Here is a 25,207-nt window from a genome sequence, read left to right as displayed (position 1 = left end):
TCCACAACAGTGGTATTTACAGTCAGATGCTTGCATGGGCTGAAATGCCAGGATGAACGCCTATGGAAGCTGAGACCCCAACTATCGTAGGTATGCTGTTTTCAACCTAGTATTCTTTTTGGAGTCCAAAATACGTTCCTTGAGCATTGGAAACCATCCTCACCCCCCTCCCCCCCCAGTTAGAAAACCTTAATCTGTAAATAAATGCTGAGCACGTATGAAAGTTCTGTCCTTATTCACTGCAGGAGTACCTTGCAGCATCTTGACAAGCTGGTGGGGCACAGCCTGCAGTTCCCTGGTTTATAAAAGAGAATTCCTGATCCTGCAGAGCATGGAGGACCCAAAAGCAGGCAGTAGCAGCCTGAGAGCTTTCAAATGTTTGACTTTGCAGAAGGTCTACTCCAGGCTTTGCCGGGACGCATCGGCCCAAGATGAGAAACAAAGACATGTGGAATGTTGGGTAGGCAGATGGGGACCAACGCAGCTCTCCAGCATCTCCCCAGGGGCAGCCCCTTCCCCCGAGCAACGGTTTGACCCACAGCAGTTTCATTAGTGAGGGTTGGTGGGATGGCCATGAACGTATGTGTGGTGCATTGGTGGGGTCAGCAGGATATGGCACGAAATTCCCTTTCCCTCGCAAGCTGCGTGCTCCATCACTCAGGAATGCAAACGGCCACATGTTTGGCTGAAAAATGATCGTCTTCAGGAAGGGAACAGGTCTATCAGGCTAAAGGAAGGGAACAACTCAAAGCAGGAATGACATGCAGGAATGACACCTCAGGGCTTCAAATTTGTTCCCCATCAATGAGGAGGAAGAAAATTGACCTCGACGCTGTTGGGGTTGACAGATCTTAAATTTAATCTCCTCTAAAGGCAAGACATGACCCTGTTGCTGGGTGTTGTACGGCTGCAGCTGTTTTACCCATTGGCTTTTCCTACTCTCTGGCCACCTTGCAACATCTCCAGCAGAGCAGAGTCGTATTCCTGCCTGCACACTGGCTGTCAAACACCAACTTCAGCGGGATTTTCTGCGTACAGTTGCAGCCAGGACTGTTCAGATCAACATTGGCACTGGGGAGGTGAGCTCGGCCCCCAACCCCTTTTCCTCAAGGCAGGTATTTTTCTTCCTGCTCAATTTTCCTGGAGTCCTAAGCCAGGGTTTTTGGGGGGTTGCTTTCTCTGCCATTGCTGTTTTTGCCTGTTTCTTCCTCTTTGTTTTGCATCATCAGGCATTTCTAATTTGGGGCCCTGGAAAGGCTGGCAACCCAAACTAATTGGAGCCTGGGTGGTCTGTAGGACACAGGAGCTGGCTGGGTCTCCCCCCCAGATGCTGCAGGAGCTGAGGCTACCTGGATCGCACGTCTGAATAACCGCGAGTTTTTTGTTCTACCAGTGGAGCCAAAGCTCTGAAAGAAGAAAAGGTCCTGCCAAGTCAGCAGAACCCATCCATCTTCCCAGTGAGACAAACAAAAAAGGATTTCAGGTTAATCGATCTGCCCCAAACAAAGTGTTTTGGTTTGGCCTTCCTCACTTCCCTGTCTCTTCCTCTGTTCTCCTGTTCCGACTGTTTGGATTTAGGATCTGCTGAATTCAACCCAAAGCCACAGATGGGTCCAGTCCACTTGAATTAGTGCTTCCCAGCAGACAAAATCCATATCTGAGAACTCGTGCGCAGTTTTTAGGTTCAATAATTTTCTCGATCACAAATTCCCTCCGTTGACCTTGGTCCAAATGCTTGGGCTCTGCGGGACCCTTGTTTATTTGTGTAAGATGCTCTTCTCTTTCAGCACTGGTTGTTCCTCAAGGCGAGCACTATATTTAAGCTGCACTCTTGTGTTTACGCAGTTGGCTGGTGCGGTGTTGTGAAACCGTTGCCTGAAGCCTGCTCGAAGATGGAGGGCACTCAGTGCAGATGGGCTTTTTGCTCCATCAATCTGCCAAACTCCAGCCAACCCCTGCTATTTCGGAGGCTCGTGATCTGACCAACTTCGGCGGCTGTCACAAGGATGGAGAAAGGCCCATCTCCTCACTCAGGGGACACTTCTTGCCAAGCCTCCAGGCAGCGCTGCTTCTCTGTAAAATGGTTGTAATAATGTTTTAACATGGGCATAAGAAAAAAAAAAAAAAAAAGGCAAGACCTCCCTAAACCTTGTTCAAAGGGCTGGTGGAAATGGAGTCATGGAAATTTTTGACGAATACAAAACAAAACACGGCCAGAGGCAGAAACCCAGCATGGAAAATTGGAGCCCGGTTAAAGTCTGGCAAAATTGTAAGTGGAGAAACATTTAGTCTGTTCTCTTCTGTTCTGATCCTAAAAAGCTGCCTGATGTTTCTTCTCCTCTGGGAGGAGAGCTCCGAGGTGAATACTCAGCTCAGTGCACAACTGGGAGGTGTTTGCGTTGGCCATGGGGATGGTGGTGCGAGAGCTGTGATGGATAGTAGAACATGACATAGTCAGAGGGGGTCAAAGGCCTCCTGGGAAAAGGAACCAAGGAAATGGCATCCAGGCTCTCGTTCAGCCACTGGTCCCATGGTAGCGAGGGAAATGTCAGAGTTGACATGCCCTGTCCCTCGGTGCCTCAGAAAGGGGGTGTGGGGACAGAGCACTGAGTAAGGGAGGTGGCAGAGGGGCAGTGCTTAGTGAGGCAGGGGGAAATGTGTTCACGCAGAGATGGAGGGACCAAGCCACTTTTCCTGTCGGGATCTCCATTCCTGCGCCCTGTCCTCCCAACATTGGAGCCAGCAGGAAGGGACGTGATCGTGGCAGCTATGACAATGCCTGCCCAGGGCCAGTCTGACCACGTCCAGCTTTCTCCATCTGGGAGATCCCCAGCTGATGACTCAGCCTGAGGAATGCGCGTCGGAGCCGCTTCCCCTCGGCCATCTGCGGAACGGCCTCTCCCAAGAATTGTCCCGCTGCTGCCTCCAGCGAGGCCATGCACATGGCATCTGCCTGGGTTCTGTCCTTGCACCTGGACCTGGTAGCTCCTGGGCTGCTCCTCCATCCTTCTGCAAAGAGGCTTCACTCACTGTCCCAAAGCTGGGCACAGGGGTCCATCACAATGGTGTGTCACTAAGGGGCACACGGCCATGGCGTGTCCCAGACCTCAGTGCTTAAAGATGAGAAGCAATGGGACTCCCAGAAGTGTCTTGGCACCAGTCTGTGCTGAGGAAGGTGGGGCAGCAGGGAGTGGGTCGCTTCTGCTGATGGACACACAGATGTGTCAGCAGGACAAGCTATTGCTGTAAGGGGCCAAAATGAATCCACTTGGGGTTCAGATAAAATCTGGTGGATGCCTTTTCATGCACCACTTGTGTTCAGGTCTGATAGAGTGGTTGGATTGGAAGGAACCTCGGAGACCATCTAGTCCCAGCCCCCTGCTGCGGGTTGGTTGCCACCCACCAGATCAGGCACCAGATGTTCACGTTCACACAACCTTGTGCTGGAGCCAGCACACTGCCACTTGAGCTGTGGCGTAAGAAGGTGGAAATGAACTCCACCTCCTGACTGTTCAAGCCTTTGCCACAACAGAAATGAAATAAGGAGCCCCTACCTGCAGCCTTGCCCTGTTTTTAGGTACCCAAGCCCAGATCCACAAAGTTATGTTGGAATCCTGTCATCCATGGGAACCTTCATAGACTCCCTTGGTTGAGGAATGACCCCCTGCTTCTTCATTTGCTTGTTTGGGACATTTATTTAGTGCGGTTCCAAACAGCCAAGCCAGTCTCTTTCTTGGTATTTTCTTGACAAAAACTAGGATTTAGGCTGAGGTCCTCACTGGATGCTGCCTGCCTGCAGACATACCACAAAGCGCTGTACCTGGTCTGGGTGGAAAGGGGACAGACCGCCAGCTCCAGCGCCGGGACGGCCGCGCCGCGCTGCGTGCGGTTAGAGCCGGCTCGATGCTGAGACGGCAGCGGTATTGAATGTGCGTACAGCAGACAGACTGGTGCTAAAGCACTTACTGGGAACATTAATAAACCGTGGACCACCCTTCCTCATCATGTGATGTGGTTCTGTCTATAGGCAAGATATGTAAAAACAATTTAAAATTAATTTAGCTTTTAAACCTTTTAAAAACACATGAAAAACTCAACCTTTTGATATAGGATTGGGCTGTTTTTCCAAGTGGGAAAATGTTCACATCAGGATTGATTTAATTTTTTTTTTCCCCTTTTAAATCATAAACAGTCCCGGTACAAGAAACAGTAGCTGTTATTGATTAAAAGTTCATTTGCCTTGTCTTTGCTGATGATTGATATTTGGGAAGGAGGGATAGAAGAAGGGAAGGGTGTTGTACTTTGGAGAGAAAAAGAAAACGTGTCACATGTTACCTGCATCTTAGAATAATGTTAGTCTTGGAAGGAGCGTGGCTTGCAAAAAATAATAATTGTTTTAAGGTTCAGCAGATCCCGGTCCCTTTCGCGCGTGCTTTAATGCGCTAGACGGGCCCCCTAGAAATAGCGGCGTGATGCAGGAGGGGAGCAAGGCAATTGCATTTCCAAATGGGATTTTTATGGCCCGTTGAAGGAAAGCAGCTACCCACTGGATAGCGCCGCGCGGTTCCCAGCAGTGGTTTTTAAATGCTTCCTTTTGCCAGCACGTGTGCCGTGCTGCCGAACCGGAGCTGCTTGCAGGGTTGCACTACAGACCCAAAGCCTCTGGAATTATCTGGGGTTCTCAACCCCTGTAACGAGCTGGGGTTCCCGGATACAGCCGGGGATGGGATGGGCAGTGGTTGTATTTTGTCTTCGGTGGGACATGCCCGTGGGCACCCATTGCCTACTCTGCCTTTAAGTTGGCAGCCTTGAAGCTCTGCAAAATCTCTGACCTCCTGGAGGGCTCTGTTTTCAGCTGATTGACATGGAAACCACACTGGGATGCTGGAGGTGGGGGTCCCACTGGCTCCACGACGTTCAAAGGAGCCAGGCTCAATGGGGCATGAAGGGTATTTCTCAGCCAGAACATTTTAGTGGGCATGGTGGGGACGGGTCGGTGGTGGGACAGGATGATCTTAGTGGTCTTTTCCAACCTTAATGACTCTATGGTTCTGTGATTTTCTGAGTGAACAGGACAGATTCAGGGAAGGTGAAATTCTGTGAATTTTTCCCCATTCCCCAAATTGTTGAAATGGAGAACATGGTGAATAGGGAAACATTTTGCTTAGATGTTTTCAAAGCCTTTGTCTTGGCCCCGTCTTTGGTTTCAAGACCTCCTTTAGTTTCAATAAGAAATAAAAATCTTTTAAAAAAATACTTAAAACATCTGTCAAAACAGAAACTTCTCAGTAGAACCGAAATCTGCTTTTTCCAAGACTTCATAATTTGCTGAAAATATTTGTGGCAAAATTTCTTCCCAGCTCATTCCTGGTGCAAAACTCTTCTGAAGCGCTGGGGAAGGAGCACGCTGGGATCTGTAGAACTCGTGGGCGCCTCGTCCCAGCTCTGCTCCGAAGGTCCCTCAACACCATGGGAAACTGTGGCAAAAAAAAAAAATCCAACAAATTTCCCAAGGGAAGGAGTTAGGATTGCACTGCATGCACCTTTAGACTGCTTTAATAAAAGTGCGTGGCACTGGTTTATATATTGGTGTGATGGAAACTAACCTTATACTGGCCCAGAGGGAGGCATCAAGTTCCCACCTTGAAGGGCAGAGTTAAGGGTATCTCAGCCTTGGGCTGGTAAACTTGACTTGAGCTGATTCATTACACATTATCCAAAAATGGTTATGTCCATAAGGCAGAGGCATCTGGCATTTTATTGCATTTTCCGATGTTTCAAATTGATCTGAAAGGAGGAGAGAGGAAGGGAAAGGCATCAGTGTCTGACACGTGTGGCTGTTCTCCTGTTCTGCTACCTGTGTAAGGGCAGGCGTCTTTATATCCTCCTGACTTTATTGCTGGCTTTCCCACAAACTACCATTCCCTGGTACCTGCACTGCCTACCATTCCCTTACATGGGGATCACATCCTGCTCCTCTGAAGCACTTTATCCTTGGGAGAAGCAGAATCCACAAAAGCCACAGATCCAGAGCGGGGTCCCCCTGCCCTGCTCAAAGGTTCTGGACTCGCAGGGAATGGGCTCAACCCATAACCCCTCCAGCTCATTAATGCCTTGTGTTAATTAACATTAACCGTTTGCTTGACTTGGTGTCATCCCCGCTGCCTCCCACATCACGGCACCAGGGTTGCATCCACATTGCAACACCCCACCAGTGGAGCAAGGCATAGAGGTGAGATCCCAGCCAGCAGTATGTCTGGGTCTGTACAGGAGCAGGGGACAAATGACACAGAAGGGCCACCTCCCTGCCAAGGGTCACCCCAGGGAGCTGGCACAAGCCCTGACCCGACAGGACCTCCCCTGCTCCAGAGAGGATGGAGTTTCAGGGCTTTGCAGCGCACGCACCCGTGCCAAATCCCCTCTCCAATGCAGGCGTTCCTAATCATGCATAAATATGGCAGTGGATATAGCCGTCTGTGTTGCTCCAGAGAGAGCCTTTGATCCTGGATTGAGAGCTCATGTTTCAGGTGTTTGGGCAAATCAAAAGTACAAAATAGAAACTCCAAATTGCCTTGTAATTTTTAAGAGGCAGATCAGGAAGACACTGCTGGCTGGATGGGGAACAGATGTCTCCCCATCGGCTGCAACGCTGTCCAGAGCTGAGAGGCAATGTGGATGTTGATGGTTCGGAGAACACGTCTCAGACCGTATGGATCCTCTGTGGGGAGGATGGCAACCCCCATCATCTGTCTGTTCAGACAACAGCCCAGAGCTAGCCCTGTCCCTCCTGCTCCTTGTCACCTGTGGAGAACCACCTCTGCATGGGGAGTGAAGGAAGTCCTGGCCACAGGTGGGCCAGCAGCAGAACCTCCCTGGGCTGATGGAGCCACCTGGGGAACACTGGGCCCTATAAAACGGGAGGCAGGAGGGTTTACCCTTCCCTCAGTACTGCCAGCGGCAGGGTAGGGAGGAGGATGAGGAGAAGACAGGATGAAGGGGAGCCCCTAGCTTGGGGAGTATGGAGGTTATTTTATGTCACCTTGCTTGGAGAAGTTTTGGGAAGCTCTTGCTGTGGAGCAGGTATGTAAAAGGAGTGTGATGCTTACGGTTGTCCATGAGGGGAGCCCAAAGGAGGACGGTTTGTGCTGGCTTGGTGCATGTGATACCCAGCTCCCCTTGGGTGGATGCCTTGGCTGAAGCTCCAAACCACTTGAAAAGGGCTGGGGCTTGTTGCTGCCTCTGAGTCAGCGGAGCCTTGAGGTTAGGGCAGGGCTCTGAGTCATGGATGCTGGAGCTGCTGGGTGCCAAGATGGTTTCTGATGGAACAGAGCAGAAGTTGCCCTTGGCATTGAGAGAACCTGAGAAAGGACAGGCCAAGAGTCTGATTCAGGGATGGAGGGAGCAGCTATGTTGTTCCACCTAAAGCTGGTGGCCCAGAGTGGTCTTGGTGCCTGGCTGGTCCTCACTGTCTTGATGCTGGCTTGAGGAAGGGCTGCATCCTCTTCCTCTTCCCCACTGAGCTGTTGCCTTGGGCAGGTGGGTGAACTGGAGCTGTGATGTGTCAATCCCACGCCTGTGCATGTCTCTCCTCGGCAGAGAGGGGCTCTCAAGCTTGACCTGCCCAGGGAGGAGCTGCCAGGCATGGGGTGCTTCTCCCTGAGGGCCTGGACCAGCTGCCATGGAGCAATGTGGAGGGAATAGCTTTGGGACCGCCATTGCTCCTCAGTTGAAGACCCTGGATGGGCCATAACATGGTGCTGGGAAGCTCACTCAGAAGGCTTTACCCCAAAATATCCCTAATCAGAGGATTCCAGATGGAGGCTCCTGGGCTAGGTTGGAGGAGCACCTTGTCCCCAGCATGGTGCTCTCTGCTAGCCATGTTGTGTCCATCTTACTGGGCCACGGCACAGCTCCTCCTCACCCTGTGCCTACCCACAGCCCCTGACCTGAGCAGTGTGTCATCTCCGTGGCCCCATGGCAGGGGATGGAGCTGCTCATGCTTTGGCCCACACCGCCAGTGATTGATGCTGTGGCAGGAGGCTGTCACTGAGCGTGGCTTGGCCACCAGCCCCAGGCTGGGAGCAGAGCCTTAGCATGCTGGGCCCAGCGGGTGCCAGCTCCAGCGCCTCTGGTCCTCAGTGCTGCGTTCCCCTAAATCTCCCCGAGCCTAGGGAGGGGTGTGGGGTGTGATGGGACAGCTGCTGTGAATTAGTCCTCACTGCTAAATTGCCTCTGTGCCCTCCCCCCTCCCTGAAAAGCAAGCTGCAAACCCCTCTGAGTTTATGATCTGCGAGTTCATGCAGCCTCCATTAATTTTATGAGTAGATTTTCCTATATCTGATCTCATATATCAGCTGTGGGAGCAGGAGGTGGGGGGGGAATGTGATGTAAGCCTAGGCTAACATGCAGTGCCGCTGGCAGGGCAGGTATGCGAGTGGTTGGCCTTGGGGCCATTGCTCCTTCTGCTTATGGGAGTGCTTTGGGGCTCCCCGGGCAGGAGGGGCTTCTGAAGCCCCCAGATTTGCTGCTCTGTGGCATGGGATTATAACTGGAGAATGACAGCGATTCAGGTTGGAGAAGGCCTTAAGATCACGCGGGTGAACCATCAGCTTAACTGCGAGTCCGTGACTAAACAGTGTCCCTCAGTGCCACATCCACATCTCTCGAAGTACCTCCAGGGAGGGGGATTCCACTTTCTTCTCGGAAGGAGCGACTGGGAGTTGGCACAGGCTGCCAGGGGAGGTGGCGGTTACTGTTCCCAGAGGTGTTCAAGGACTGTGGGGATGTGGCTCTGAGGGACGTGGTCAGTGGGCGCGGTGCGGATGGGCTGGGGTTGGACCTGATGTTCCTAGAGATCTTTCCAATCTCTGTGATTCTGTTCCATTTCTCCTTCTCAGCCCATGGGAGTCTGTGGGGCTCCAGCCCAGGTGTGACTCGTCCCCAAGGGATGTGGGCAGTGTTACAGAGATCCTGCCTGGAGCAGGCCCTGTTCCCTCCCCTAAGACTTCCCTGAAGCTCTCTCCTAGGCTTTATTTATTTTTCCAGCAGTGCTTTGTTTCCACTGATTACCAGGGTCCTTTTCAGCGACGTTTTTTTGATGATCTGGTCATTCCTTTTGAATTAAACCTGACGATTTTTATTTGCCTTGCCAGCACTTTGTATTTGTTTCCCAACTGGCAGCACTTAGGAATTTTTAGCAGCTTTATGTTGAAAGACTTTGGGGATTTTTTTTTCTCTCCCCAGGATCAATTTTGCAGTGGAAAAATCCCATTTTTCAGCTATCTCTGTGCATTGGTTCTGACAGAGCACCCTGTCCCAAACCAACAGTAACCAAACCACAGAAATTGTTCTCAAAGAAGCGATCAAAAAGGAGAGAAAAAGGAACCAACTAGAATTTCTTTTTCTTTCTATATTCTGAGAAAGCATGTGAATTGTCCTGCTTTCAATTCTTCCCAGAACATCGTAGTGATGTTACAAATTTAGTCATAAAGCTGCGGTTGAGTTATAGTTATCATTGTAAAACAATAATAACTATGCAGATACTTATTATGGTGAATTAAGTTACAATGATAGTAAATCTGTCATAATAACCATGGCAACTCTCTTAGCCACGCAGTAGGAATCCTGCGATGTTATTGATAAAATCTGCTGAACTCTGCTGTCTTACCCTCCGCAGAGCCGCTGCAGCGTTTTATTGTAAATGGTGATTAAATGATGCAAACCATATCTCCCCCAGCAGTCATTTGTTCTCTTCCTTTGCATGAAGCCCTGAGTCGGACCCATTAAATGCTCTGTGATTTAGCAGGCGGGACTGGGGACTACAGGTGGGATGTCCTGGGGGAACTGGGCTCAGAACTAAAGGAAGGGTTTGGTTGGTGTTATTGGGATGGCCGGTGTTGGGTTGGACTGGAATGGGGAGTCCTGGGTTTGGCTGATGTATTGGGATGGCTGGTGTTGGGTTGGACTGGAATGGGGAGTCCTGGGTTTGGTTGATGTATTGCAGTGGCCGGCATTAGGTTGGACTGGGAATGAAGAGTACCCCCATAACACGTGGTGTTGAGGATGCTGAGCCCTCCTTAGGGCTGGAGGTGGTTGGTGATCATGGTGTGGTGATGCTCTGATGTCCTTTATGGCCCCACATCACTCATCCTTGCCCCTGGCCAGCCCCACTAGCACCAGAATAACCCACAAGAAAAGCTGTTCCCATGAATTTCCCCAACTTGTTTTCAGGGTGAGGGAAGATCACACCTCTCCAAATGCCTCCGGGAGCCAAACCACAGCAGCTCCTTCCTAGTTTCCACCACCCTCATGGATGTGCGACCTTACACATGGATGGAGCAATGCTGGGCAGGGTGTCACGTTGCCCAGGCAGCGATGCACATAGCGGCATCCTGTCCCATCTCCATGGCATGTGACAGCTTGGGGACCCCCACCTTTGGCCTCCATCCCATTACAGAGTAGGGCAGTCTGTCATCCCAAGCCGGCCTCAACCTTAGCCGGGGGGATGCTGAGCAGTGATAGCAGCCAGTTGAGAAGCCCCAGGGCTTTGTGACTGAGGCAGGCTCCGGCTCCATCATACCCGTCCTCCCTGCCAGCGTTGCCAAAAATGGGTATGTTTCTCCTTTTGTCATTTTTCCATTGTAACGCTTTCACGCTGCTTCAGGAAAAAAGGCTAATAATTTATCACCATAATGAGGTTTTTCTGGCTGAAGAAAAGCCCGTTAATGTCTCGCTGAGTATAGGAACCAAAGTTCTGTTGTGAGTGTTTATATTTTCTAATTACTCACAGATGACTCCAATTGTGTCAGTGTGCAGCTGGATATTAGACTGTGAGCACTCACTGTTTTATGCCCCATTTGTTTACTGGCTACGCCGCTCCAGCCTGCCAAGCTCAGGAAGGAAGTACAAGATTTTGGAAAGTGGAGGTGCTGGGAAGTGCCAGGCTGCCCAGGTACCATCTCGCTGAGTGTGCTGCTCCTGCAGGATGCTTTGGTGCTGGCCCTGGAAGGGGCTGTGTAGGTCAGCTGCTGCCCCCAGAGCACACCTGGTGTAGGTTGGAGAGGTTGTGATGGAGCCAATGGAGAATCTCAGCTCTCACCATGAGGTCTCACCCATTTGAGTGCCACTTCTTTAAAATATAGCTTTTTTTTTTTATTAAAGAGTAAAGATTCTGTGTATTTTGCACATTTGGGGGTGCTTTGGAATCTAATGAGGTTCAGCAAGGCCAAGTGCAAGGAGCTGTGCTTGGCTCAGGGCAATCACAGGTATATGTACAGACTGGGAGAAAGACTTGGGAGTCCTGGTGGGTGAAATGCTGGACATGAGCCAGCAGTGTGCTCTTGCAGCCTGGAAGGCCAACAGCATCCTGGGCTCCATCAACAGAAAGGGGTGGCAGCAGGGTGAGGGCTGGGGAAGGATGGAGCCCCTTTGGCTCTGCCCATCAGTGCTGTGCTCTCCTCGCTCCCAAAGATGCTCTGCAAATTGTTCTCTCAGTTACTGACTCAAATTTTGTGTAACGCTTTGCGGACAGACTTTCTTTATTCACTGCTGATTGGAAACTTATCGGTATAATTACACAAACATGTTTTATAGGTTAGTATTAGCACTATTAAATGGCAATCTGGTATTTACTTTAAGTTATATTAACTGTTACTGATTACTGTTACGACAAATGCTGACAATTATTGAATGAAGCCCATTTTCAACCGTGAGCTCCCTATATAAGCCACTGTGCAGTGCTTTTCTCTCTGGCTCTACCGAGCAAAAGGTCTCCAAGTACCCAGATGCCTTGATGCATTGATGTGGCTAAGAGCACCGTGGGTTTCATATGGAGTCACTGTCCTTGGGGGTGTTCAAGAGCCACGGAGATGTGGCACTGAGCGACATGGTCAGTGAGGATGGATTGGGGTTGGTTTTAGAGGTTTTTTCCAACCTTAATGACTCCATGATTCTATACTGCAAAATGTGAGCTCTTATTTAAAAACTGGATTCTCCAGATTGCTTGTTCTGTTCAGTGCCTTTCTTCCTACTTACCTTGGGCACCAGGAAACTCCAATATCCAGCACATCATTCACAGTGCCTGAACTCACCCAGTGCTTTTTTGGTTGGGGGCTTTTATTTTTTCCAAGGCTACGGATGCTGAAAGCCTCTGCGCAGGGAAATGGCCTCATCCTGCTGGCCCCGTGGTGTTGTCTAGATGGTGGGACTTGGTTTGCCCCTAAGGGGGAAGCTGTGGGGCTTCTGGGTTCAATGTCTCTTCTGCTGCTCTGCTGGGGGCTGGTGGGGAATTGGACATTTGGGAGCTTGTTGAATCAGGAAAGAAAGTTGGCTTTATGAAAAGGAGCTCTAAAGGACTCAGGATGCAATATAAGTTCTGTTTCCAGTTGAGTAGATTGGGTTAGACTTCAGGTTGCAGAGAGAGTAAAATAACCTTGTGCCATTGGTCTAGATGTATGTCCATGTAGGGGATGGCCTGCCTCCTGCCTGGGGATGAGCTGTGGTGCTGGAGCCCTCTGGTCTCTGCTCCATCCATGCACGGGATGGCAGTGGTGCAGCCTCTGAGGGCTGCTTGGGGAGCAATGTGCTTTGGATACAGAGCACCTGGGAGCACTAAATGATGACTTACATGGGGCTGTATAAAAGTAAGGACTCATTTTGTCTTGGATATGGCTCAACAAATGGAAGTGATCATCTCCCAGTTCTCTGGAGGGGTGGGAAGTGGGGGCTTCACCCCACCGCGTGCTTCCAGGTCTGACCTATGTGTGTCAGGGGAGCAGCAGAGGGGCATGGGGCAGCCCAAACCTCCCCTGTGCTTGTTTTGGTGGGGATGCACATCCAGGATCAGGGGAGAAACCAGGAGGGTCAGCAGGGCTGGGGCTTGCTTGGTGACACCAGGAAGGAGATGGGCCCCAAGCAAAGCACAACCTGTGGCCAGGAGGGTGGCAAGATGCTGAGCTCTGTTTCCAGCATCCCTCTGGGTGGATTCATTTTCAGCGTGGGGCAGTGCCTGCTGACAGTGGGGTGCAGGGCTGTCCCGTACCTGTTTGATCTCCTGGCGCAAAGATGTGTGTGCTGTGAGCGTGCGATGAAGTTGCTGTGATAACACAGTGACAGTGCAACAGCTCCCAGCCCCGCTCTGGGTTGCAGATGTCGGCTGTGCAAGGGATGCTCCTGGCAGATACTGTGGGAATACTGGGGGATTTGGTACCTTTCCAATGGGAAATGGCATTGGTGATAATCTCTCTGAAGGGGATTGGGGCATGGGAGCTGGATTGTCCCAGCACAGCACCCATGGTCCTGCATTCATCCCATCCATAGGAGCTGAGATGACAGCGGGCAGGTTCCCACTGCTGTTCACTTGCTGGAGAAGCAGAACCTTTGCTAAAGGTTTGGATCCCTCTGAGCAGGCTGAAGGCTTTCCTGCAAGCATTGTCTCCATACCACTGTGTCAGGCAGTGCTGCCAGGCAGCTGGAGCTGTCCTTGCTCATCGCTGGCCTGATGGCAGTTCTACTCCTAATAAGTTAATCTGATGGGTTTTGTCATGAGCGAAACAAGAAATCACGTTTTTAATAATAATAATAAAAAGGGTCCTGCATCTTGTTAACATCTGGAGTTCAATCATTTCTGTGCTCAAAACTGTGGAATGCTTCAGCACGACATAAATCTTACCACTCGCCGTACATGGGCTCCAGATGGGGAGGCAGCGGCTGTGCTCGCCTGCAGCCTGCGCGGTGCCACTGGGCAGGGCAGCTGGCACCCCCAGGGCTGCTGCTTTCACCTGAGTTGCTGGAAAATCCCTTAAATCCTGGAGGGGAGCTGGGGATGCTTGGCTGTTGGGCTCCAGTCCCCGCTGTTTCTGCCTGTCCTCACACCTGCTGCTCAGTTCCCTTTGTGGTATCTAGAGCTGGACTTGCTGGAAGTCTGAGTGTGGCCATCATGGGTGTTGTTAGCAAAAGTAAGAGTTGATTCTCTAATTTTTCTTTAATCTTTGTCTTACACCTGAAAATCAAGTTTTTATTTAAACCTGAGTTTTTGCAGCTGGAGACAGAAAGTTGAGCATTTTTCCTTTTTGACAGTTGACACAAGCCAGGCAGATTTTCTTAAACAGGCTTTGTGATTTTATTTTTTTTATTAATTATTAAAAGTTGCCTTCAACTGAGAGATTATTGGCTCCAAACTGCTTGGGTGGAGGCTTCAGTCCTCTGAAGGCAGGGCATTGCTGTGAGACACCCCATAGCTGACATGTGTGGGAATGGGAGACTTTGGGAGCTGTTTGTTGGTATTGTAGGCTTGGCTTCTACAGATTTTAGGCACTTTTGGTCAAATATCTCTGGCAGATCCTAGGTGGGAGGCTGGGGGTGCTCAAGGAGCATCTTTCCCATTCATTCTGTCGTGGGCATAAGCATGAGCTTTGGGCTTTATCATCTGGTGGCTAGAGCTTATCTCCAGGTATTTAGATGGCTTTAAACCAAGGAGCAAATGTTCCGTTCCCAGGGCATTCAAAGAGAGCTATGGATGTGCCTGCCCGTGCTCCTCAATAGCGATGCTGGAATGATGCTCTCAGTATACCTGTTACTGTTGATGGGCTGCCCCAGTGCTCCATCCCCAGCTCCCAGAGCTGCCGTGTTTATGGGGAAATGCAGGCTTGAGGCATATGAAAATCACTTCTGACTGCGATGGGTTCAGCTGGAGAAATGAGCCTGCTGCTGTGGGAGTTGAGTACTGCTTGCAGCACTGCATGGACAGCAGCAGCGGCACCAAGCAAGGACTCACAAATTCCTTTTTCCTCCCCAGAATGCTTGGCTTGTGCTGAGTAAATTCCCATATAAGTGTTGATCGTCTTCTTAACTGATTTTTAACTGGAAAGCAAAAATGAGTCTAACTGGAAATTAAAAGATTTGGGCTGGAAAGCATCAGGTTCCCAGAAGTTAAACAAAAAGCAGGGAAAACTGTTTTGTTCACCATTCCCATCTTTTTTTTTTTCCCTATGGAATCCAATCTACCCATTGCTCTACAGGGCGAGGAAGAGACAGAAAAAATAAACCCAATGTAAACTGATCTTGGGGGAATATTCCTTCCTGGCCCTAAAATCTGAGGTGTGCCCAACCTCAAATATCAGTGGGTGCTGGAGCCCTCCCAGGATGGAGCAGGGTGAGGACGGTTGGAAGCCGTCCTGTGGTTGAGTACCCACTGGGGCTAAGCAGGCGTTAAGGTTTGCCCGTGGCTCCCCCAGTCTGGGTTTGCAGTCACAGACCGGCGATGGGGAGGAGAGCTCCTGTCCTCTTCCTTGCCTCTTGCAGCTGAGATGCTGGAGGTGACACTCGGCGCTTTCCCCTTGCCTATGGCTGAATGTCAGCCGATGCTGTTTGCTAAACAAGAGCGCCGGTGGCAGAGGAATTAGAAGAAATCCCTTCTTAATTGGAAACAGTGAGTTTGTGTATTTTTTCAGTTGTCTATTTTGGGCCTTGTAAAATTAAAGTTATTAACTGTAATGCAGTGGTTTCCAGATTCCCACAGCCCTTTACAATAGCAGGGAAATTCATCCCAGGTCACTGGGAGCCTTTAATGAATACATTAAGGCTTATTATTAAAATAAAGTACTTGCAGCTTTATGAGAGACATCTGGCGAGGATGAACATCTCCTGCAGGCAGCGCAGCTCCGGGTGTCTCCTCCCAGCATGCCCCATGGTGCCATGGGCTCACCGCCGCTGCGCCCGCGTGTGGGTTGGGGACAATGAGGGGACCTCAGGAGGTGATGGAATGCATCAGGACTGGGTCATGGAATTATTAAGGCTGGAAAAAGACCACTGAGATAATCTAGTCCAACCATCATGCCCACTAACTGTGTCCATTAGATTCTATGCCTGCAGGATGCTTGGCATAGGGGATGCCATTGACCAGCATCTTCGTGGGGTGGGCTTGGGCTGAGCGCGGGATCTGCCCTGGGTGCAGGCAGGTGGGTGTTCAGCCAGATGTTGGCTAATTGGTGCTGAGGTTTTGTGGAGCTCAGGGCAGGAGCGACCCTGCAGTCCCAGCTTGTGTCTCCAAGGGCAGCGTGGTCGGCAGCAGCAGGCGGTCTTATCACTGCTTTATCTCTATCCAGGCTTGATCTGTGCAGAAAGCAGGGCCACGTGGCAGTAATTGCACTAGGAAAACAAACTAATCTCTGAAGGGACAGAGAACAGCTGTTGGACTATCGGGGGAGATGGAAGAGGCCTGCCAGCCTGCAGAGCTGAGGGAATAAAGTGGGTTTTGGGCACAGGATTGATAGAATGGGGAAGAGGCGGGCTTGTCACGCTTGGCTGAGTTTCTTTGGTTGTACTGATTCGGGGCACAAAGCACCAGGAGGTGGACACCGTGAAATGGGGACTGCCAAGCCCTGGCTGTGAGCACGCTTGGCCAGTGGAAATGGACAGGTTGGGGCTGCACCAGGCACGAAGGCTGAATCCAGAGTTGAGTGCCTGGCCCAGCCCCAAGGCAAACATCGCTGTTGTTTCTGGATTATGTAGTTTAACAGAAAAGAAAATCCAATCGCTAAGTAGTGCCACAAGATCCATGTTTGTGTCTTGTATTTACTCTGTCCTATGTACTTTATTAAGTCTTATATAGAGATTTTAAAAAAGAAATAAGGCCAGAATTATGCAGTTTTCCTAAAAATAAATTTTTGCCATGTTCTTCCACAGCAGTTAATTACAGCGTCTATTAAATGCTGACAGGCACTTGATAATGTTATATATTACAGCAGGCTCTGTTCGTAGCGTTAAAATTGTGGCAGTAAAACAGTTTCCATTAGAGCTGTTTTCATAAGCTAATAATTTTTGCAAACATTCATGTCTCAGGTTGAAGGTTTTTGCATGCCTGGTCCTTGCCTGGTGGCAAACTTCTTGGAAACGTTCAGAAACGTCCATCTCATTCTTTGAGTTATGGAACTGGGGAGGGGGGGGGGGGGGGAAGAATTGAGAATTTTATTTTCAGTGGTAGATGGATGGGAGAGGCATGTGACATCAGAAACTGGCTACAGAAACCAGCAGGACAGTCGTAGATTCACCAAGGTTGGAAAAGATCTGCAAGACCATCCAGTCCAACTGTTTGTCTATCACCAATATTCCCCACTAAACCATGTCCCTCAGTACAACACCTAGACGTTTCTTGAACACAAACTCTTCAGAGATGCTCTCAGCTCTTACCAATCTGTAACAACTGCTGTTCTGACTCTGTTAGCACAGAGCTGGAGGATGCCCCACCCACAAAAATCCCCTCTGGCTTCAAAGCGTTGATAAACTCAATGGCAGAGCCTCAAGGGGATCCAGCTGCCATCTATGAGATGTGACTGATGGTCCCAGGTTAAAAATAGATGTTAGTAATGAATAACTTTTTCCTCCTTTTGGCATTTTTGAGATACTGACAGTGGTTCTCTTCTCTCATGGAGATGAAGAGTCAGTCCTGAAACCAAAAAACCAAAGGGTAAGAAATTTCTAGGTCAATGAAAATATTTTTCTTTGATAATTTCAAGCTTCCTGTTTTGATAGTTGTTTTTTTTTTCTACAAGCAGCCTAATCGTGGAGAGAAAAGACCTTTTCAATTAGAAACCCTGGGATGTGTCACTGATGGAAAAACAGAAGCCAAATGTTTGGACAACTTGGAATAAATTGGCATGCATTTCCAAGATGAAGCAAGTGTTTGAGCTCCTCTTGCCTGCAAGAAGCTTCACGAGCATTTTCCCTCCAGCCCACTGCACTGGCAGCTCCTCAGCTGGATCCCATTGGGCAAGCTGTGGCCAGGGGGCAAATGAACCATGCTGACCCCTCACTGCGTTTTTCTTTGTTGTTCCAGGGACAAATCCAGGCAAACAGGTGCTGAGACAGTAACAGCATGAACCAGCTCCCCTTCCTTGGATATCATCAAAACTCAGCATCCTTCATGGCCTCCAACATCGAGGTTCTACAGGTATGACTTTGCTGCGTGTGGGTCTCCAAAGGTGTTAAAGATGCTATTGAACCTCCACTGCAAAGTCCAGTAATCATCCAGGATGACAGCAGATCATTCCCAAAGGCTGCCCAGACCAGGAAGGGGGGAACTGCAGAGGCGAAGCAGGATGAAGCAAGAGGGATGCTTGTCCCATGCTCTGCCCAACTACCTTCTCTGGCGTGGCTTTGAGGGGCCCTAGAGGTGGAAGGAATGGAAATCTGGCTCCAGGTGGCAGTCCTGATGTGCATGTCCACTCTAAGGAGCTCCCTAGCACCTCCTTAGGCACTTGACTTTACCACAGGTAGTGGGGCACTGAGGCATGCCAGAGCCTTGCTTGCTATTGTTGCTGCAGCATGCACTGGGGAGAAAAATAGGGAAGGGGGAGGCTCATCCCCTTGGAAAAAGCCAGGGTGTGCATTCAGCTTTCTCCACTGAGTATTCTTGTGTTCTGCCTCTGAGCTGCCTCCTCCCCGTGCATTCCTGCACAAACCCCCTTTGTTTGCTGCCCTCAGCCAGCATCCAGGCAGCAACAGCAGCCCAGATGTTCCCTATCAAACTCAGAGCCATGCCAACAAACTTTGGCACACATGAAAGTGTGCTGAGGAATGGGCCTCCGCAAATACCTTTTTTTTTTCCCCTCCCATTCCTGCAAGTATTTTTAAATGTTAATGGCTTCCATGCTGCAGCAGCCCATTGGGGGGGGCTATGAATTAGTGGTGAGGGGCAAATCTGTCCTGACTTCGAAGTCCTGCCCCTCATTCCTGCGATGTGGTTTTCCCATGGGTGATGATGCTTGGAGGGAGCAGACACAGCTCAGCCTGCAGAGGGGAAATCCCAGTAAAACTGGATTATTGCATGAGTCCAATGGGTGTTCTCTGCCCATTGGTGCTGATGTTCCTTTTCCCACCTCCCCACAGAGAAAGGCTCTCAGGAGGTGATGAGTGAGGGGTGATGAACCCCTTTCCCTTGATCAGATGATCTTAAGGAATGCATCCAGGTTTTCATCCTGGGACAGGACCCTTCTCTTTTTGCACGTGAAGGGATTGCGCAAGCCATAGGTCCTTGTCCTGGATATGGGCTTGGAAATAAATGGAACCTTAGAGAAAAGGTGAGGGTAAAGAGGCAAGAAAAGAAAAACAGTTTGAGCTGATGAAAGCTGCTCTATCTGGAGGGGGGGGGGGATGGAGAATGGGGAGGTGAGATTATGGTTATTCACAACAGGTTTCTAGGGACTGCTTCTAGAAAGCAGAAGCTGAGCACTAGCCCTTGGTTCCCTTCATTAAGGAGGGAAAAGGCAGCACACTAAATTTGCCAGTAAAATAGTAATAATAATAAAAAACCATAGCTCTTAAACTGTCCTGTTTAAAAATAATAAAAATTAAGAGGTACTTGCCATTTCACATGTTGTCTGGTTTAGCTGCAGGGAGCAATATGGCCCCTGAGAGCTAACCTGCTGGAGCAGATCCCCACTGTGTTCAAAGGCAGTGGGGAGACCTGAGCTTGCTTTCAGGCTCGGGCTGGGGCTGCTGAGGGTTTTGAAGCCCTGAGGAAGTTTTCAAAGATCTTTTTTTCATAGCCAAGCAGTCTGTGGGGGAAAAAAATACATTGCTGGATTGGCATGAAGGGAAGGGTTCGGGACATGAGGCAAGTCTCTCCAGATGCTCCATGGGTCGTGCTATGGCTTCTGCAGAAAGGCTGCAGTCCTGGGGACTCTCTATAAAACCTGGAGGATGAAGGTCCTGTCTGTGAGCACAGACAGTCCACTTCCCTAAATGAGGCCGGTTCCAACAGTTGATCTTCATTTAATGCTCCCAAGCCAGATGCAGAAATGCAGACTGAGTCTCAGCATGTGTATGTAAGAGGGTTTCTAGTTGCTGGTGCACAGGTGTTGCTGCAGGGATGATGAGGATGTACCCTGATGCACGCTGGCTAAATAATCCTGTTTTTTCCAAGCTGATTGTGTTGAATTAAAAGGTAATGCTGGCTTGGTCTCAGCTGCAAAGCTCAGGGTATCAGTTAGTCCTCTTCAACCCATCTTCAGTCTGTTTGGGAGTGCATTGCTACACTGAGCACGTGGACAGGAATTGCGGGGCCTTTCCTCCTGCTAGGAGAGGAATCTGGAAACAATTACAAGCTGCTCATGCTTAATCATTGGGTGAATCTTGAATGCCTGCCTTAATATTTTGCAGGACTGAAGATGGCATCTGAATTTTTGTGGTGTGCAGGTTACATGGCAGAGCATGTGGGCTTGGATGGTTTTGCTGTGTGTGTTTGAGGGGCAGCTGGTCCTGAGGACCCCATGCTTCCTCAGGTACAATTTCAAAGGAAACCCAAAATGCAAAGGAGGGGAAAAAAATGGAACTGTTCTGCCTGGCATTTGTGCAAACTGGCAGCTCAGCCATGTTCTCTTGAGCCTTACTGAGTCTGATCATTTGTACTTCAAAATGAATTAGAGGAGAGTGTTTCGCGAGTTAAAGAAAATGGAATCTCCAGGGAAAAGGAAGGCAACCAAAATAACTCCCAGCTCTGGGCTGGAGTCAGTCAATGACAAGGCAAAACAATGGACGTCCTTCTTTCCTTCCTTAAATATCAAAATGCTTCATATCAGCATTCTCAGACTAAAGCAGTTTGCTTTACTGAAGATCACTGAGTTTAAAGACAGGTTTTCTTCATTTTTCAGATGGACTTTAATTTAAAAGAAGGAAAAGCTGTGGGTTTGAGTTTGACATTTTAAAGATTAGATAGTCTTCAAGCAAACTAGAATACTTTGTTACTGGTCAGGCAGAATACTTCTCCTTGACCCAAAATGAAATGAGTTTTTCTGGTTGTACTAAAAATACTTCATCTTCACCTTGGCTCCAAAACTAGGATTTTCCACCAATGCTTTTACTTTAGTGACCAGAAGAAACCCATCACCCTTGTCTTCACCTTACTGCTGCAGTAGTAAAGGGTCTAATTTTGGTTGCCCCTACTTTAATTGGAGCATTCCTTACTGAACCGCTAATTTATTGCTAGCTGAGATCTTCGACATCCATGTTCACAGCCAGGGCGTGGTACAGATCTCTCTCCAGCGATCTTGGATTCCTCATCAAAGAGCTGCTAAGCCTCCCTGGCCTTCAGCCTGCTTATTTACAGTCTTTATAGCTCAGGCTCAGAACTTGCAGTTGATGCTAGCTAATGAAGATTTGGAAATCTTCATTAACACATGTGGCCCTTGTAAACCTTGGGGGTGTCAGTCGGGCCTGCAGTTGTGCCAGGACTTTGCTAAAGAAAATGCTTCGCTAAAGAAATGGAGAAACTGCTGTAAAGCAGCTTCTACTAGAACATTTTGGAAGGCAGCTCCTGCCTTGGAGGGGTGATTTTCCGAAGTCATAAAAGGAAGTTACCTTCGAGAGCCTTGGTAAGAACTGAGGTCTCTGCACTTCAGCAATCCTTTGAAGACCTCCTCCAAAACCCAGTCTCAGTAAATGGCAGCTTGCTGCAGAGAGAAAGCATCAAGGTTTTGTGGAATTCTTTGCTGGTAGCATGCCAAGGCTGCATGAGAACTATAGAAGCATTAAGATTGGAAGACACCTCTAAGATCATCAAGTCCAACCATCAATCCATCTCCATCATGCCCACTGACCACATCCCTCAGTGCCACATCTTCAAGGTTCTTGAACACCTCTAGGGATGGTGTCTCCGCCACTTTCCTGGGCAGCCCATTCCTGTGCCTGACTACTCTTTCTGAGAAGTGTTTCCTAATATCCAGTCTGAACCTCCCCTGGCACAAGTGGAGGCCACCACCTCTCCTCTTACTCTTGCAAGTAGTCAGAGGGCACTGAGGGGTATTTGGCATGATTTTCACATCATATGATGGTCTGCTGCTGGCTCTGGGCTTGGCAAACATCCATCCTTCTGTCTTGCCATTAGAAGAGGATGATTTCCCACGTTGACTGCTGCAAAGCTGGCTGCCACCAGGGATGGCACAGCCGTGTCTCTGAGTGGAGTGATGGGGCCGTGACAGCTGCAGGAGGAGGTGGGAATGGTGTGGGAAGCATCCTGGTCATGGGAACAAGACTGATTTCCAGTGGGCTGGCAACAATCATTCAGCACAGAGAGGTCGAAGTTTTTGTACAGCAGCCTGGACCCATGGGGCATCTATGGATCTGCATCTCCTCGAGAACTTGTGTGGGGATCCACACATCTGAAACCACTGAAAACCACATCTCATTATCCCAGGACTGCACTGACCTCTGCTCTGCCTTGCCTGACAGCTGTTTATTCTTAAAAATGTCTGGTGGTGGAGACCCTTGGCTCTTCTGAAGCCATTTCTCTCAACGTTTTGCTGCCTGAAGTGCTGGGAAGTGCTTCCTCACATCCAGCTTTCTTCTCCACTTGCCCACCCCAGACTTCTTTACAGCTGCATTTTATATATGTAAAAACTACTATCGTGTTGTCTTCCCTGTAATTCTCTCCCACTGAGACTAAACAACCTCAGTTCGTTCACTTGAGCATGCAACAACAAGAAGTTTGTTTGTTTGAAATTGAGTTTTTCTAGTATAGTGATTCTAATAACTCATTCTATGCCAAAACTAACAAACATTTCACAATTTTCTTTTCAAATCTCTAGTTTTATCGATTGTTTTGACAATTAAGTTGACATTTTTTAGCACAGTGGTGAAAATTAAAGCAATTGCTTTCTGATTTCTCTATATATAGTGTTTGAATTACAACTCAGCCATTGAGCTAATTCAGGAAAATTAAATGTCATGAAATATTTAACATGGTTTTTAAAAAGTATTCATTTAGAGATGTCAAAAAGATGCTTTCTAGATACTTCGAAAATATTAGTTGCAAAAATATTTCTTCAGCTATATGAAAATATATAGGAATAATTCGTCTCTCACACTTGTTTCATTCCTCAGTTCTGGCTTTGCAATCCGAAGGGGTAAATTTATAGTATTTGGTAAATGTATGTTCAGGATGAATTTTATTTTAATTTACCAAAAAGTATATGTAAGAATATGTATTAAAAAATAAAAAATAAAAAAAATCATATTGCATACTAAGCTTTCTTTCAGTTCAGATTTTATTTTTTGAAAATAGAACTCTACTGAAGGAGAAAAACCAAAGGTTGGAACTAGAATGTGCTGGCCACTTCTACAGCCCCACACCATCTTCACATCCCATGCTCCTGGCTGCACCAGGACTTCACTTCGGTCTAGAGCTGCTCTCCCCTCAGCGCAGCACTGGCTATGCAGAAAGCCTTGTGGCATTCTGCAAGGAGAGGAGAAACCTGCTGGGAGTACGTGCCCCCTCTTCACTGAGATTTGAGAAGTAAAACTTGGCCCTTGTAAAGGAAAATAGCTGTGGTTTCAGACCTTAGGGGTCACAAGATAGCCCCTGAGGGCTCTGTGAGTGCTGGCTCAGAGGAGACGAGGTCACAGCCTTAAACTTTCTCTGTAAGACTGTACCTCTTTGCTACAAAATGCATAAAGATCCACAAATCAAAAGATGTTGAAAACCATTGGTTTCTATGGTTTAAGGAGCAGTTTTCCATTGTAGTTTTTTCACCTGTTAGCTCTTCAGATAAGTGGGTTTCTGTTTGCCTCTAAGAAATTCCAAAAAAACATGACTGCTGCAGTGCCAGAGATGATGGTGATTGTTTGATTCCAGCTTAGGAGAGCAAAAGCTGGGAAGATGGGGCCAAGGCAGAACAGGGCACGCAGCACCTCTGTTAAGCCTATCCCGGAGCTGAGATCCTGTAATACAGAGATTATCTTATGTGATTATCTCATGGCACATGGAGCCTCATCCTGCCATGGGCTGAGCTCCAGGTTCCCAGTGCTGGATTAGGGGTGTGTTGGTACTGAGCCAGGTGTCTTGGCACTGCCCTGGTGAGGCTTGGTTAAAGGTTGTGGCTCTAGCACATGGCTGAGGTTAAGCATGGGCTTGCATGCGGGTTTGGATCAGGGCCTGGGGCTCAGCAGGACTAACTTCCACCTTGGTTTCTGTGTCTGGTGTTGCCTAATGGAGGGTCTCTATGGCTATTTAGCCAGTAAAAAAAAAAAAAAAAAAAAAAGCTGAATGCTCTCAGCAACCTAATCTACAGCCTGCTGGACCATGGGAAAATCCCAGTTGCCTTCAGTGGGCTGCAGAGGAGGAGGGCCTCAAGTGTGCTCCTGTTTTCAGTGCCATGCTAAGAAATTGATTACCCAAATTAATTACTCATGTTCAGAACCTTCCTGGATAGCTGAGAATCAGCAAAGAGAAACTTCCATAGCATGAATGTCAAAAGCATCCTTTAAAGGATAAATTAATTCTCAAAAGGCGGGGCTTGCTCCTTGCTCATGCAGTAACCTGGCTTGGCTGGACGTGATTTGGCTCCGAAAAACAAAAATGCGGTCTGAGCTTAACCAGTGTCAATTAGGTCCTGGTACAAATTATGTCCATCCTGGGTTAAAATGTCAGCTGAGGTCTGACCCTGAGGTCTACCGTGGAGAGTCAAATTTGCCGGTCTGTGATGACAAGTCCATAATGATATGGGAATCTCAGAAGGAAAAAAAAATTGTGATCTCATGCTATTTGCTGCTTCAGGAGACAGCAAGTTAAACAGACCAACAGAAAACAGATGCAGAAGGCACAGGCTTTGCCAGGTCTGCTCAGGAGGTAGCAGCTCTTGAATCACAAAATGATACAGAATTCTAATCTGGACCCAGATGTAAAAGGAAGGTTTGCGTTATTGCTTTTTTCAGCATGGTTTGGGTTGTCTGTCATTTCTGTCCCAAAGTGAGGACGGAAAATAAGGTTTCTAGTTTCTCTTCATTGTCCAACCTGTGTTTGCTCAGAAAATACTTTTTCCTAGGTGTCAAACATTAGTTTCATGTTAAGCTCACAGGCCTTTAATCAGCCAGTGAACATGAACAGCCTCCATTTTCTGAATCTGCTGCTGGTAAATGCCCTGTGAAATGACTTCACTGGCTTATAATTGTTCCTGGAGAAGGCTGGCCCAACTGCTGGTAATTAAACCTTTGGCTGATGGAAACTGTTAAAGCAGATTGCTGCTTTGCCTATAGCATTGTAGTTAACAACTCAAAAGTCTTTATACTTTTTCTATAAAACACATGGGAGTTTTATGCCTGGAATATCTGCTGCAATAAAGAGAATATGGTGCTTCATTTTTGTTTGCAGCATTAAAACTTGGAAGAGAAGAAAGAACTAAGGTTCAGGAATGAGGTCTGGAGTTTGTACTTCATG

The 25,207-nt window shown here is 48.6% G+C and overlaps 1 long non-coding RNA gene across 1 annotated transcript in view; it reads left to right on the top strand.

The window, feature by feature from the left end:
• The window catches only part of LOC110402823, a 37,866-nt gene extending 14,939 nt beyond the window's left edge, over positions 1–22,927 (top strand). Inside the window, exons 2-3 of the long non-coding RNA XR_002441329.1 lie at positions 17,834–17,947; positions 20,158–22,927. This is a non-coding gene — a long non-coding RNA (uncharacterized LOC110402823). The remainder of the gene's footprint in view (positions 1–17,833; positions 17,948–20,157) is intronic.

The sequence above is a fragment of the Numida meleagris genome, chromosome 7 (genome assembly GCF_002078875.1).
Source record: "Numida meleagris isolate 19003 breed g44 Domestic line chromosome 7, NumMel1.0, whole genome shotgun sequence".
NCBI classification, from domain to species: Eukaryota; Metazoa; Chordata; class Aves; order Galliformes; family Numididae; genus Numida; species Numida meleagris.
Note: the sequence above shows the minus strand (reverse complement) of the source record. Positions and strands in the feature narration are given on the sequence as shown.